Raw genomic sequence first — 14,877 nt, forward strand, 5'->3', positions numbered from 1 at the left:
ACACAGGGCAGGAGCAATAGTGTTGAACCCCAGGGGGATGCAGGGAAGGCACTGGCCCACAGACAGGGCAGACCCATGAGGCAGGGCTCTACCAGAGATCAGAGGAGGCCTCGAGGAACAGGTGAGAGCACCCAGAGGCCCATCTGAGATGGGATGGGGCGAGAACTGGGGGCACTGGAGTAGGATCATGGTCCTTGGACTTCATTGCAAACCAACAGATGTTTGTATGGAGCTCCCTGTGAGTCACGCACTGTGGATACCATGATGAGGGAGTAGGGATCGTGCTCACTGGAAGGAAGGATCCTGGGCCTTAACCAGCCCGGAGGACCAGAGCTAAATTGCAGAATTGTTGGTTGTGGAGAAAGTCACTCCTTTGCCTTATGTAATAATGCTTATGGTTTAAAAAATTATATTGGCCCTACTGTTAACAATAAATCTATTATTAGTTATAGTTTTAAAATTATTTAAGCTTTAAAACAGTTTACCCTGCTAGGGATGAACAATCAACAAACTGTTTTGAAGTCACTCGTAGTTATTCTCTCAGTGTCAGTATGTAGCAGCTTGATACGGATTCAGGTTCATTTGCTTTAGTTTCTTTCTAATTGCTGGATTGCTTATTGTTTTCCTTTTGTGATTTAACTGTTTTCTTATAAAATTATGAAAAAACTCTCCAGGATTTCAAAGTGATAGAAGAGAGTTTAGAAATCTCACTTCTGTTCTGCCCTATGCTCATTTCTCTTCTCCTAATGTAAAGCTAATCATTCTTACTAGATGTAGCCTACTACTGTTCATTTTTTAAAGTTTTTATTTTTAATTGATAAATAATAATTGTATATATTTACAGGGTACAATGTAATGTTGTGATACATGTATGTACTGTGGAATGATCTAATTAGTCTAAATTGCATGTCCATCACCTCCAATATTAATAATTTTTTGATGGTGAGAACACTTAAAATTCTCTTTTAGCTATTTATACAACACCTAATTCCTTGCTGTAGTCACTGTACTGTGCAATAGATCATGAGGTGGTCTTTTTTTGAAAAAATATAAGCAATACATATGAATTTACATTTCATTCTGTACAATGGGTAGGGTCCAGAAGCACTGTCTTGTCTTTTTTTTTTTTTTTTTTCACTTAATACCCTAATCTGCAGATCATCATGTGAGGATAGTTGCTGAGAACATCTACATTGGTGGGATCCATCCCCCGCTTTTCCCTTCATTGTTGCTTTCATAGTAACTGCTAGAATCTTGCTCTGGAGGCCTGGACTTACTTGCTTGATCTTGAGAGATCGTGGACATGCCTTGCATTCATTACAGCCTGCTCCCTTTGTGGGGTCCCTGCAGTGTTCACTCTCCCTGCCCAGCCCAGTAATGAGCAGGCCCTTGGGGCCAAAGTTCCCACAGCAAGTCAATCTTCCTGGGACTAGCAGCTATTCAAGAATCAAAACTTCCAGAATTCTGGTTGGTTAGAAAGTCAGAACAGGTGTCCTCAAGATAGACATCCCCACTCCAGTACATGGTCTAGGGGGGCTACAGTGAAGGCGATTCAATTCCCAGGGAATTCTGAGTAAACACCTTTTGATTAGGGTCTATGAACCCTTGGGGATTTGGGGGTCATGAGGCCTCCCATTGTATACAAAATTTCATGCATAAGTACATTAAAATTAATAAAATTAGTGAATAAATGCTAAAAATGAAATATGAAAACATTGCTGAGTGAGGCAGAGGCAGGGAAAGGTGTCTGAAGGAGGTGACACCTGATCTGAGCTTACAGAATGGATAAGATTTGAAATAGGGAAAGGTAAGGGTAGCGGGGTGAATAACCAGGTGGCCAGATGTCCCAGACTAACAGAACCACAGGGTATAAATATGCATGGAGTTCTGAGAAATTATATGCAGATTGGTGTGACCACAGCATGGGAGGGAATTAGAGTCAGTGGAGCTCTAGAGGGAATTATAGGATCGGTCAACAGACATTTGGGGTCAGGCAGATATGAGTTTGAGTCATGGCTCAGTCAGTCAACCACTGGAGTCCTTGAGGGAGTGATGACATGATTATATGTGTATATTAGGAGTACAACGCTGGCATGAGGGAAAGTTTGGAGACAGAATCTAACTTTCTAGGGAGTTAGGGAAATGCCATTCCCATTTTCAGGAATGGAAACTGAGGCTCAGAGACCATATGAGTTGCCCAGCTCACAAAGCTATGCGAAGGGAAGCAGGAGTGGTACCCCAGGGCTTCTGTCTTCCAGTTAGTGCAGTGCTCCTTTCTGCACCTCTCCCTTTCTTGGGGATACCCACAGACTTTGCACCTGGGGTCACTGATCCTGAAGGAAAGCTCACCTGAACAGCAGGGACCAGGAGAGCAGGTAAATCCATAGCACAGAGAAGGCACCATGTCTTTGAGCTGTTTCCTTGGAGGATTCAGGCCACCTGCATCCACCTTTGCACATGGCATCCAAGGAGCCTGAGAACCCTCACTGCAAGTCAGAGGCTTGTCTCCATGGTCACAATGGTGCCTTCTGGACTGCAAGTAGAGCTCAGAGACCACAATCATCCCCGTGGCTCAGTTTCTACATCACTGGTCATGGCCAGGTGCAACGTGAACCTATGGTGACCTTGGAGGAAAATTCCTAATGAAAACATGAAGGGTAAAAAAAATGCAGGCAAGAAAGGAACAGAGATGAAGGCACAGTGTGATGGCCAGGGGCTCTGAAGACAAGAGGACTTAGTGCAGACCCCAGCTTTCCCATTTACTGATCACATTATCTTGAACAAGTTCTTAGCCTTTCTAAACATTTTATCCCCATGTGATAACAATAATACCTACTTCAAAGGGTTACTGTAAGCATGATAGTGTGAAATAACAAGAAAAGCACTTAGAGGAAGGAGAGGAAAGGGAACCTCCCCAGGGTCAGTCATAAGCTTTATATCATTGTGCTTCATATAGGCTCCCAACAAGCAGTTTGAGTGACAATGTTGAGGTGAGAATTTCAGTGATGACAGGCAAAGACTGGTATTGAGGTGTGTCCTCAGTGTGCTCTTGCTACCCCTGCCCTACAACTCACCATTTCTCACTTTTAGATTTCTCCCTAACTTTTATTCCAAGCCTTAATCATAACCAGAGACAAAATAGCTCACCTTCCTCCCATTGCTGCTTCAGTTTCTGCTGTGGATGTGCAGAATCCTAGAGGCTTAGCAGTGAAGGAGACTTAGGCAAACCCTGATCCTATCCCATTGTTTTACAAGTGGAGGAACTAAGGGCCTTATCAGGTGGCAAAAGTTTTGACTGCTAGTCCTACCTGTGCTTCTGACATTGACATTCCCCTGAGTGTCTGGGAAGCAGGGACAGGTAGGGTGGGTTATTGAACTAACTGGAGGGAAAGGGAAAAGAAGGGGAGCCTACCTCTGGTCAATCATAAGCAAGTCTGGACTTTGTTGGGGAGGTGCACCTTTGACCAGCAGGTGGTGCTACATACCTCCAGATCCTTATAGTGAAACTCATCTGGTTGAAAAATTGATTGCCTTCAAGGATTAAGTGGAGTGGAGAGATGGGTGGCCCTTACCCAGAAAGCTTTTCAGTGGCCATTGTAATGTTCACAATATTTAACAGAGAGATAAAATATCCGCTCCTCTCATTGTCATTGGGCTGATAAAATGAAAGATTTCAGAAAACTGAATTGTGATATAAATATATAAGTTTACAACTCTCTAAGGATTCAATGAAGAGAATATTGTTTTCATGTATTAAGAGTCTATGATATTCTATGTGATTTACATTTTCCTTACAATAAAGCTGAAATAATATTGTTATTTTTCCATCTTATAAAAATGAAAACAGTGGTCCAGGGTGTTTAAGATACTAATCCCAGTGTCTAAGCGTGGCTAGTCAGGAAGAGCAGGTATGTATCATTTAGGTAGAGTATATTAAGGGCAAGATACTCTTTTAAGTGTTTTACAAATATTTATTCATTCCATCCTCATAATATCTATCAGAGGCAGAACAAGAAAGTAGCATGAGTACAGGTCAAGCTGTGTCAAAACTCATGAGTTTTACTCCAAAACAGGTCAGCTTCTGCCTTGTGGGAGCCTGAGTTCAAATCTCAACTTTTCCAGTTTCTTTCACATGAATTTGGTAAATCACTGAATCTCTCCAAGCTGTCACTTTCTCATCTGTAATATTATGGTAATGAAGCCAACCACACATCAATGTTGAAAAGATCATTCAGGAAAACATCTACAACAACACAGTGTTAGTTATAAAGCAAGATTCTATGTTAAGGAATTATTTTTATGGTAGATACCTATAGGTAATTCACATATAGATGTGCATAAGGATGTTTGTTCCAGGATTATTTGTAGTGATGAAAAACCCAAGTGTACCAAGGGAAATGAGTTAATGCAGTATGGACCATAATGGGGTAGAATGTTATGCAATTTTCAACAATTATTTAGGCACCAAGCAAAGTCCTGCGGACACACTAGAAAACAGGGGTTTTATATTCTAGGGGAAACATAATTGTTGAAGGGAAGTCATGACACAACTTCAAGTCTGGAAGTCTGGAAACAACTTCAAGGTGAAGCTGAAGCCTAGGAAAGAATTGGTTAAGTGATGGAGGGGTTAGGAGAGAAAGGCAAAGGTCAAGGGAGCAGGGTGCTCCTGGAAAAGGAAACATGTGTCCCGTATTTTAAAAGCATGGAGTGTGTGCATGCCTGTGTCCCAAGTGCTCTGGAGGATGAGACTGGAGCATCACTTGAATCCATGAGTTTAAGACCAGCCTGGGCAACACTGCAGGATCCTTGCTCAAGGAAAAAAAGAAAAGAAAGAAAGAAAAAGAAATGTCAAATTAAAGAAAAATGAACCAAAAATTATAAACATTTGAACTTAAAATTGTTATATTTAAGCACGAAATAGTTTTTCAAACATAATTACTTTGTTACATTTGTCACATTTTATTTTCTAATATGTCCCTAGGACTTTGTTTAGTGTCCAAATATTTGTATGTGTATAAGTGCATATATATCTACACATATGTAAATACAGACACACAGACTCAGAACTAACCACAAACTCATTGATTCAAAATTAAGTGTATTTTGAGAGCCTAAGGTTCTGGGGACTGCTAAGGTCAGTAGGATACAGCTGTGAAGAAGACAGTCTAGGGTCCCACATGGACTTACTTCCTAGAGGAGGGACACAGAAAATAAGTAAACATGTGCTAATTTATTAATTATTTTTATTGTCATCTGTTATTATTAAGGTAATTTCAAATAGTGACATATGCCATGAAAAAATTACAAAGGGTGATGGGTTCAGAATGACCCAATGGGAGGGAGCTTCAAAGACACTGGAGGACAGCATTGTAGGCCAAGGTACCATCTCAATCTTTGGGACACATCAACATCATATGGGAGCTTCAAAAAAATACTGGTGCTTGCCGACCCTTGTCCCCAGATTCTGATGTAATTGTTAGGGTTACAACCTGGGTATTGAGATCTCCACAGGAATTTTCACAGCCCCTGGCCACTCTAATGTACAGGGATCTTGGGAACCACTGATCTAGCAACTGCAAGAGATTCACAATGATAAATCAACTTTGAAGGGTGGCAAAATGGTCCTTTTAAGGATCATTTTCTAATATTCTGAATTTTATACATTCCAAATCATGGAGATATATATATATATATATATATATATATATATATATATATATATATAATAAAATGTAAGTTACTGATGGTACTTTGGGATATCTGGAGAATGAAATTACTATCTAGACCTGGACTAGACCTAGGAAATTTGAATTCTAGCTGCTAATTCTATGACTTGGAGTACCAAATGAGGAAGAACCAAAAGTGGCCAAAACAGTTAGCAACTTGATTCTATGCAAGGCAATGTCTCTAAATAATAACCATCTCTAAACTCCCAGAGTTTTGGAGGATCTTATCTTTCCATTTTTAACTAGCTTCCATGTGAACTCAGTTTTTATTGTTTGGTTATGTAGGTTCTGAATAAAACAAAGAAAGGTGAGCTCTATCTTTCTCTGTCCCATTTCACTCAGCATACCCCTGTTCTGCTCCCTACACCCGTCACAACATCCCCATGTCTCTGAGGTCCTGGTTAGAATCACCTAAAGACAGCTAGAAAAAGGTGGGGAGAGCCCTGGATCTGGCCCCTCTCCTGGCTCTGTCTCTAAGGTGCTGTGTCATTTCATTTTTTGTGGGCCTCTGAGAAGGGTGCAAGAAGTTTATAAGAGTCCACTGAGGGCATCTTTTTCCCAATTCTGCACCCTGAATTGTTGCATTGGTACTCTGAAATCTACAGTGGTAGAAATATTTACATCCTGGAAATCAGCAAGCACTATCAGGCCCTCCACCTTTGTTCCCTCCAAGAACTGATTGTAAACATGTGTAAGAACACCCCTGAGCATGTCTGTCAGGCAATGTTCTGCCCACAATCACCTGAGAACCCTTGTTTCGAATGCAGAATTGTTGAGCCCCTCTGCAGACCTCTGGAATCAGAATCTTTAGGTGCCCTAGAAGAATCTTCAGGTGGAACCCATGGATCACATGTCCTTTTAGGTCATTTCTAGCTCTAAAAGTAACTGCTTATGGTTGCCATCTGATGTGTTCTAAGGCTGGTGACAGTGGCTGCTACTATTATCTACAACTGAGCCATCCCTTCCTTCCGAACTTGGGCACTACTCTGCTAAGCCTGCTGACATTCCTGCCTTGACAGGGTACTTCCCACTATCCTGGGTGTTAAGTCACCCTCATTCTGGGGTGGTAGGGCCCTGTATCTAGCTGCTCCTCCCTGGCCAGTGATTCTGTGGCTTGGAGGAAACAGGGTAGCCAGGGTTTTCTTTTTGAAGTAACTTCCCAGGGGAAAGTTGACAAGCACACAGTGTCATGAGGAGCCTACAGTGTCCTTTGTTCTCTTCTGACTACTGGAAATTTGTCCTGGCTCTACAGGGGCTGGCCTGGGACATGCTGCCACGTCATATTTAATAGTAGATCTTGCTATGATTTAGGGAGGAGAGAAAATTGCTGCCAGAGAGAGGCAGAGATGTTTTCAAGTAGACTACATTGTCCTTAAATTCTCCTTTAAAACATTTCATATATTGGCAGCAAATAGATTAGCTTGATGGCCAATACCAGGAATGTCTTCTCTGGCTGTGCAAGAGGGGCCTGGGGTAGAAAGGAGTTTGTAATTTGTAGATAAGCAGGGTCAGTACCAGATCTGTAATACAAGGTCTCAGTGGCTGTGGAATTCTTTCTCCATCCTGTTCCTGCCTCAAGTTGCTCTGTTCTTTGGTGATCCCACCTTGACAGGAATGATCTACTCCATTTTTCTTTCTTATGTGGTTTCCCGACTCTGTTATTTCTAACTGCAGCAGCTTTTCCACTGTTTTCCTAAATCTCAGAATTAAGCCTTTCTTGCTTCCTATGTCCCATACCGTTTGCAGCCTCCAGTCCTCCCCCATTGACATTGATCAAGACCCTCTGGCTACCTGTGGGGCTCCCCAAGGTCTCTTCCATATGCTGGTTATGCCCCCACACTCTAGTCTCCTAAACTAACAGAGAAGGGAACCCCTCCACTCTCTCCATGAGTCCCCCTCAGCCCCAAACTATCCACCACCAGCTCTTGAGAGGTGAGGTAGGAATCTGGAGAAGAAAATGGAGACTTTTCAGAGTCTCTTGGAGAACAGCCAGTGGGAACCCTGGGGCGCGTCTCAGAGGGGAATGTCTGCTTGCCCTGGGTGGGGAGAGGCAAAGAGAACGGAGGAGAGGGGACCCCAGCAAGGGTCATTTTCAGCTTCCTTCTGAACCCACTCCCACATCTCACTCCAATTAATATCATCTTTTCAAGAAAACTACATTAGCTGCCAGGTCACGTGACTCCAGTATAGGGGAGGGACCCATTGCCAAGCTAGACTCCTTCAGTCCTAGCCAGTACACCCCCCACCCCCGCCCCCGCGTCGCCTGGTGGTGTGCACTGCTCTGCACCACTTGGAGGCTCGGTACCCTGGACGGCGTCTCGCAGCTGCCCCTGCATCTCCACGCCAGGATTTGAGCCAGGCTGCGCCCTGGAGCTGCCCCTGTACCCCCACGCCAAGCCCCGCGCCCCTGGGTGCCGGCGGCGGCCGGGCGGGCCGCGGGACTGAGCCCGAGCCGGCTCCGGCTGTCTGCGCGCCGTGCTCCAAGGCAGCGGGGTGAATGGACGGCATCCAGCCCGGCCGGCAAACTTGAAAATAAAAATAAAACAGAGGGAAAAGAAATAAATAATAAAGAGCGCGCCAGAAAGCCAAAGAAAATACAATTCCAAGCTCTAAGCAGGCTTCGAGCCTGCAGCCGGCCGTGGGCTGCGAGCCTTTGGCAACGGAGCCAGCGGGGCCTTTGTGCTCCCCTCGCCCACCCCCCGCGCGTTTCTGTCCTAATTGAAGAAACACAATCCGGGGTTTGCGCAGCGACGCGCCCCGCGGCAGCCCGGGGGCCAGAAAGGGCCGCTGGCTGCTGGCGCTGCGCGGAGACCGCCCCCGCCCCGCACAGGGACCAGCTTGTTCTTTGTGCTGGCAAATATTTATTTTGGTTCAAGTGGACCCCTTTCCACAAAGACCACCTGGTTGTAATCAATAACACCTATTTTCAGATAATCTGCCGCTCTCTAGGCAGAACCCAAGGAACTCACCCAAACAGAGACCTTTTCAAAGGAAATTTTAAATGGACTGGATTCACAGAGGGCTGGAGGAGGGACCCCAGGTTGGGTAAGAGAGAGACCGCAGCCTGCCGGGGTGGTCAGGCCGAACTGGTTCGAGCCCCTGCCTAGAGGGCATTTCCATTCTGAGGATAGAGAGCTGCTTGGTAGAGAGATTGGGGGCTCCCAGGAAGCTTTTACAAAATAAAACAAACTGAAAATCTTTCTTTGGTGGGTTAAATGTTGCTGCAAAAGTAGACATCTAGAAACTCCACAGCAGCTTCCTCCTTTCTCCAAGAGAGCATCTATATCTCGAAATCACTATTTGACAGGAGGCAGAGCGGAGTGCACCTAGAGCCAGAGTTCCTCAGAGGAGCTGAAGGGCTTCTATTTTTTTCTCCAGAAGAAGGACCAATCCTTGCCCATCTCAAAGATTAGGGATGCATTTAAAAATGGATATTGGGCCAGAATGGTGGCACACACTTAAAATCCCTGCTACTCGGTAGGCTAAGGTAGGAGAATTGCAAGTTCAAGACCAGCCTCAGCAGATTAGCAAGGGCCTAAGCAATTTATCAAGACCATTTCTCAAATTAAAAACATTTTAAAAAGGGCTGTGAGATGTGGTGCAGTGGTAAAATGCCTCTGGGTTCAATCCCCAGTACAAAAAACAAAAAACAAAAAACAGTGCATTGGGGGTAGATGGTAGGGCTGGGAATGTAGCTCAGTGGTAGAGTACTTGCCTATCAAGTGCCTGTGTGCAGTCATGGGTTCAGTCCCCAGCACTACCAAAAAACAAACAAACAGCACACACACACACATCCCTAACCAAAACAGCAACTCAAACAAAATGAAATTGTATGAGCTGGACTCAGTGGTGCATGCCTGTAATCCCAGAAGTCAGGAGGATGCTTGAGCCCAGGATTCAAGACTAGCCTGGGCAACATAGGGAGACACCCTCTCAAAAAAAACAACTACTAAAGAGGAAGCATCTGAGTGTGTAAAGTGGGCTGGCATTGTTCTAGGTGCAAAAGTGCAGAAAGGAAGAAAAATACAAAACCCTATTCTTGTGGACATGTTTCAACAGAAAGTGATAGACAGCAGATGAACAAGTAGTTGAAATATATAGACAGTGATGTATGTACTGGAAAATGTGTGAAGATGCTCTGAAAACTGTAAGGTACTTTGTGTTTCAGATTTGGAATGGGAACAACTGAGGCAGTTTGTCTCCTGTGGATCATGTGTCAAAGAGGTAGGCTCACACAGACAGAAAAGCCTAAGGAGAGTCAGAAGGGGCTGCTAGGTCACAAGGGGTACAACCACAGGTCAGGGGCCAGAGCCTCAGAAGGCTCAACGATGAATTGAGTTGATAATGCCCACCATTTTATCGAGGCCCAGTAACAAGTTAGTATTCTTTTGTAATGTGAAATTTTCCATGAGATAAATTAAAGTTTCAGGGTGAAGCAGGGAGACTAAATAAGTTTTGTAAGCTGGCGCATAGGATGCCTTTCATAGGAGATGCTGCACTGAATATTCCGTGCATTGTCCTGACTTTGGCAGTAGAGTAACCTAGATTGGCTAGTCAGGGTGTGTGTCATACCCACAGGTCCATTTGGGAACAAACCTATGTTATTCTTTGACATGTGACTTTCCTGGCCCCAGGCAATAGTCCCCGTACAAGAGACAGACAATTCATAGATCTCAAATAAACCCTTAGGTGCTCAGAATGAAGTGACAGTATTTAGCCAAGTAAGCTGGATTATGTCTATCAAACATTTTAGATGGGAATTATGGAAAGAATGAGGCAGGTAGTAATGGGATGAATGGCAATTGAAAAGGTGGGAGAAAGGGTCTGAGTCATGAGAAAGTGAAATTCCCTGGAATCTTTTGAGTGCAAGTAGCTTTCTAGTCCTAGCTCTGAATCACTGACCTTCAAGAGTTGTTCTCTGGAGGTTCCTGTCTCCTTCACTGCCAAAGATGTTTTGTAGTGATTTCTCAGTACTCCAGGAACCATATGTGGCCAGGATGACAGGCAAGGTGAATGCATATGGATGATAGGTATGTAATTTGCATAATGGTGGCTCACAGATAAAACTAATTCAGGAGATTCCCTTCTTTATCAGGCAGGGACATAAAAAATAAAACAAAACCTAACTCCTCATGTCCTAATGCTGTTTTCTTTGTCCTTGGAGATGACTAGAGAGAGGGATAGGACTGATTTACTTACTGTTTGTGAGAGTTGGGCCAGGCGAGGCTGAATTTATGTCGCTGCTCTTCATCAAGAATGTGGCTTTCTCCCTCTTATGAAATGTCCTCAGCATCCCTTCTTAGTCCTGAGCTTGCAGAAAGATTAAACATGGGCTTAGACAACCCAGAGGGGGTCGATGGCCCAGGAAAGATTATGATAAGAAAGGGGTGAGGGACAGGAAGAAGGGTGGTGTGTCGGAATTTGGGATAATTGAATTTGCTGTGCAGCCAGCAGTTTTGAGTTGGGTCATCTGCTGGATCTTTGCTCATAAATCTACCAAGACCAGGAAATTCCATGGTTAGGTCAATCTTTCCATTTTTCTCAGAGATCAGGATAGTTGTGGGATGGTTTTCACCTTCTAGAGAGGCTGTGATAGAATAACCTGCATTTTTGCCTTGAGATTGTTACATGTGTATCCTGGAAACCCAGTGCCAATGCTTTCGTCTTTGTGTCATATTTTCTCCCAGGGCAATCAGTACTTGTCCATCTGTTTTGAGTTCCCAAAATGCTGGAGATGCAAAAGGCTCCTTTGAGGGATCTACTGCATGTTAAGTTATGGGGTGGTTGCTTTAATACCAATTTCTTTCTATTGCCTTTTGCCATATGCCATGTGTAATTAACCATCTGAATAACTGATCTCTTGCAAACTAGAGATTTCTTGCAAAGTAAGATTTAATCTAACTGCATGCTTTATTCAAGTGTGTGTGTATGTGTGTGTGTGTGTGTGTGTGTTTTGTGGCACTTGGGAGTTTTCTAGAAACTCTGCAGATGCTCATGAGATGCCTCCTGGAATCAGCCAAAGTTCCCCAACAGTAAATTACTTCTAGGAGTGCAGGTCTCCTAAGTGAGCAGGGCAGCTTGTGGGATGACTGTGTCTTTGACTATGTAGCTCATCAAGGGGATGAAAACCCCTGCTTTTCTCTCCTGTTCCTTCTTCATCCCATCTACCTTTGAGAGTTGGCTTTGAACACAAAGGGCAATTGGTTGCTCAACTGAAACCTTCTTGAAAAATTGAATCCATCGTAATTTTGGATCTCGGATTCTGATTAGGTAATCACTGAAGTTTGTAAAAATTCAGTGTAAAAGGAACAGCCTGAGAATCATCAGAAATAATCTTTTAAAGGCAAATTTAAGCTATAATCCAATTAACTTGGTTATTAGGAAATTAGTGGCAAGTCCATATTTCTTCCCTATGGGTAGTATGCGTTCTCCACATTTTAAAGTTCTCAGGGGGACGTCTGATGCAGATTGATTTGCTAATGGTCATATGTTCTATTATGATTTTTTTTTAAATGACAAATCTTTACATTATGCAGAAAAATTGCTAGATAAGTTTATGTTGTGAAAAAAGACAGAGAAAGAGCAAAGGAAGGTGAAACTGTCAAGAAAAGCTGAGGAGTCTGGGAAGTATTTCTGGAATATATGTGATGCTTGATTAAACATTTCTGAAAGCCAGGGGCTCTGGGAAATATAATAATCACTGGGGAAAGAAATACTGCATCTCCTGGGGATGCAGTTAACACCAAACATGGGCTTGGTTAAAAAAAAAAAATTCTAGCAAATTCTAACAGTAGTCTGATCTTATGCTTTGACTGCAACTTCCATGGTTTTTTATTTTCTCTGTATATCTCTGGGGGTTAACAGTAACTGAACAGAGCAGACACCTCACTCTGCCTCTCGTAGTTGCTGAGCTGTGGACCCTTTCTGTCCAGCAGGTGCAGTTTGACAAACAACAGACATGTATTGGATCCTTCTGTAAACCAGGCATGGAGCCAGACATAGTCCCTGCCCTTTGTTCCCTTATTGTCGAACGGTGGACACAGACCTTCAAACACAGATCCATCTTGGAGTCTCACATTGCTCTGTCACTGCCCTCCCTGCCTAATGATCAATTAATTTAAAATTCATGCATTCCTTACCCAGTCTCTATCTAAAATGTTAATGTTATAACCCAACATTGCTTTTCCGTATCCACCAGCCATACCTTGTTCTCTTTCTGTCTTCCCATCTCTCCCCTGGATACCTAGGACAGGATTTTAGAAATTCCGTTTTCTCCACTTGTTCCCCATTTTTAGGCAGTTCCTAACCTGTGAGCCTCTCTAGTTGGCTACTTCTCCCATCCCTTCCTCTAATTTCTTTAACTGTTCCCCAGATTCATCTTCTCAAAAGGTGTGTGTGTGTGTGTGTGTGTGTAAATACAGACATAGGTAAAGGTCACAAATTGATGAATCTTGTAGCAGTCCCTGTCATCATCTTCCCCTCCATTTCCTTGCCCTTCTGAAAATATTTATTCCTGGAACCATAAGTGCATCCGAGCAAGGCAAATGTCAGGATGCAGTGGGATCAGGTTCTAGTGTCAGGTGTTAGTGACCAAGCAGGGTGAAGAGAGCATGGGATAGTGTTAACTGCCGTTGGTGTCAGGGCTCCAGCACATTGAGGACGTGTCCCTATGAAGGGGCAGCCTGGCTTGGGGCGTCAAGTTGAACAGGTTGAGGGTGACATCCATACAGAGGCGCAGCCTGGGGTGGGATGAGAAAGGTGTCTGTAAGTGGGGATGCCAGGATGGCAATTTAGGGTCCAAGCTGAGAAAAGAACATGTGGCATAGGGATAGGGGTGCTGCAAGGTAAGAGACTGGCTACCTGCAGGAGGACTGATGTGAAAGTGCATAGGTAGCTAAATGAACACAGTTTTTCTCACTGTAAAATATGGGAATTATAGATATACTCTAAACATAGAGTATATCACACATATGTATATAAATGTCTTTGTATGTGTATGTATATGTGAATGTATGTGGACACATGATATACATGTATGTGTATACATATATTGCCTGGCTTTGTCTACTATGTACACCTAGGAACAGGGTCACTACTATAGCAATGAACACACCTAGCACCCAGATGTTGGCTTCAGAATATCATTTCCCACTAAAACAAACCAGGAATCCATGGGAAAATGACTGATTCCAAAGCTGGGACAGGGAGTCCAAATGTGGGGCAAAGTAAGGAAGTGCTCAAAGATTGATGGGAACGTGTCAAAGGACAGAAATCAGATTGAATGGTCTCATAAAGGGAGAAAATAAACATCTAAATAAATAAGAATAAGAAGAAATTATGTCCACTCAACAAAATAGTAAATATGAGTCATTATCTAAAGAAATTTATTTAAAAATATCTAAAATACATCTAAAGAAATTTATTTAAATATATATGAATGCATGTATTGAAATTTTATAATAAATAGGGTATTTATATAATTTCATAAAACATTCCCAGAAAATACTTATTTATTGCAAAGGGGAAAAGAATGACTTATGAGAATCCTGGCAGACACCACCTTGAGCAGATCATCAGAATAAACCTCATCAATAATCAGATCAATTGAGATCAGGTGCTATCCTTTGGGCTACGAGGATAACCACAAAGAGATACCAGACCAACCCAAATTGAGGAAGATTCTACAGAATAGCTGGCCTGTAATATTAAAAATTGACAAAAGTCCTGAGAGTCAAGGAAAGACTGAGTGTTGTAGACCAACTAAATGCAATCTGTGATTTAGAATGAGACCCTTCCACTGCAAAGACTATAGTGGGGACAATTAGTGAAAGGAGAATGGTGCCTGAGGATCATGTACTAGTGATCTGTTCCCATGAATTTTTTGATTCTCATTCTTGTACTGGGGTATCCAGGAGGATATGGTTGTTGGACAGAAATACCTACTCAAGTTTGGGGGTCATGGAGCATCAGGTTGGAAACTTTTAATTCTAAAACAGTTCAGTAAAACATGTTCTTTGTACTTTCCAACTTTTCTGTAAAAGTTTGTGACTTGAGCTTTTACAGTTCTTTTTAATTTAAAAAAGATGTACATTCATTATATATAATAGAATGGAATAGTGTAGTTAATTCTGCATATCAGAGAGGACCAGAG

The 14,877-nt window shown here is 42.9% G+C and overlaps 1 long non-coding RNA gene across 1 annotated transcript in view; it reads right to left on the reverse strand.

Annotated features, from left to right (window-relative positions):
• The window catches only part of LOC124085238 (uncharacterized), a 54,660-nt gene extending 43,626 nt beyond the window's left edge, over nucleotides 1-11,034 (reverse strand). The window contains exon 1 of the long non-coding RNA XR_006849376.2: nucleotides 10,926-11,034. This is a non-coding gene — a long non-coding RNA (uncharacterized LOC124085238). The remainder of the gene's footprint in view (nucleotides 1-10,925) is intronic.
• Between the last annotated feature and the right edge of the window lie 3,843 nt (nucleotides 11,035-14,877).

The sequence above is a fragment of the Marmota monax genome, unplaced genomic scaffold, assembly GCF_021218885.2.
Source record: "Marmota monax isolate L192 unplaced genomic scaffold, Marmota_monax_Labrador192_F-V1.1 WCK01_AAM20220418_F8-fsc00062, whole genome shotgun sequence".
Lineage (NCBI taxonomy): Eukaryota > Metazoa > Chordata > Mammalia > Rodentia > Sciuridae > Marmota > Marmota monax.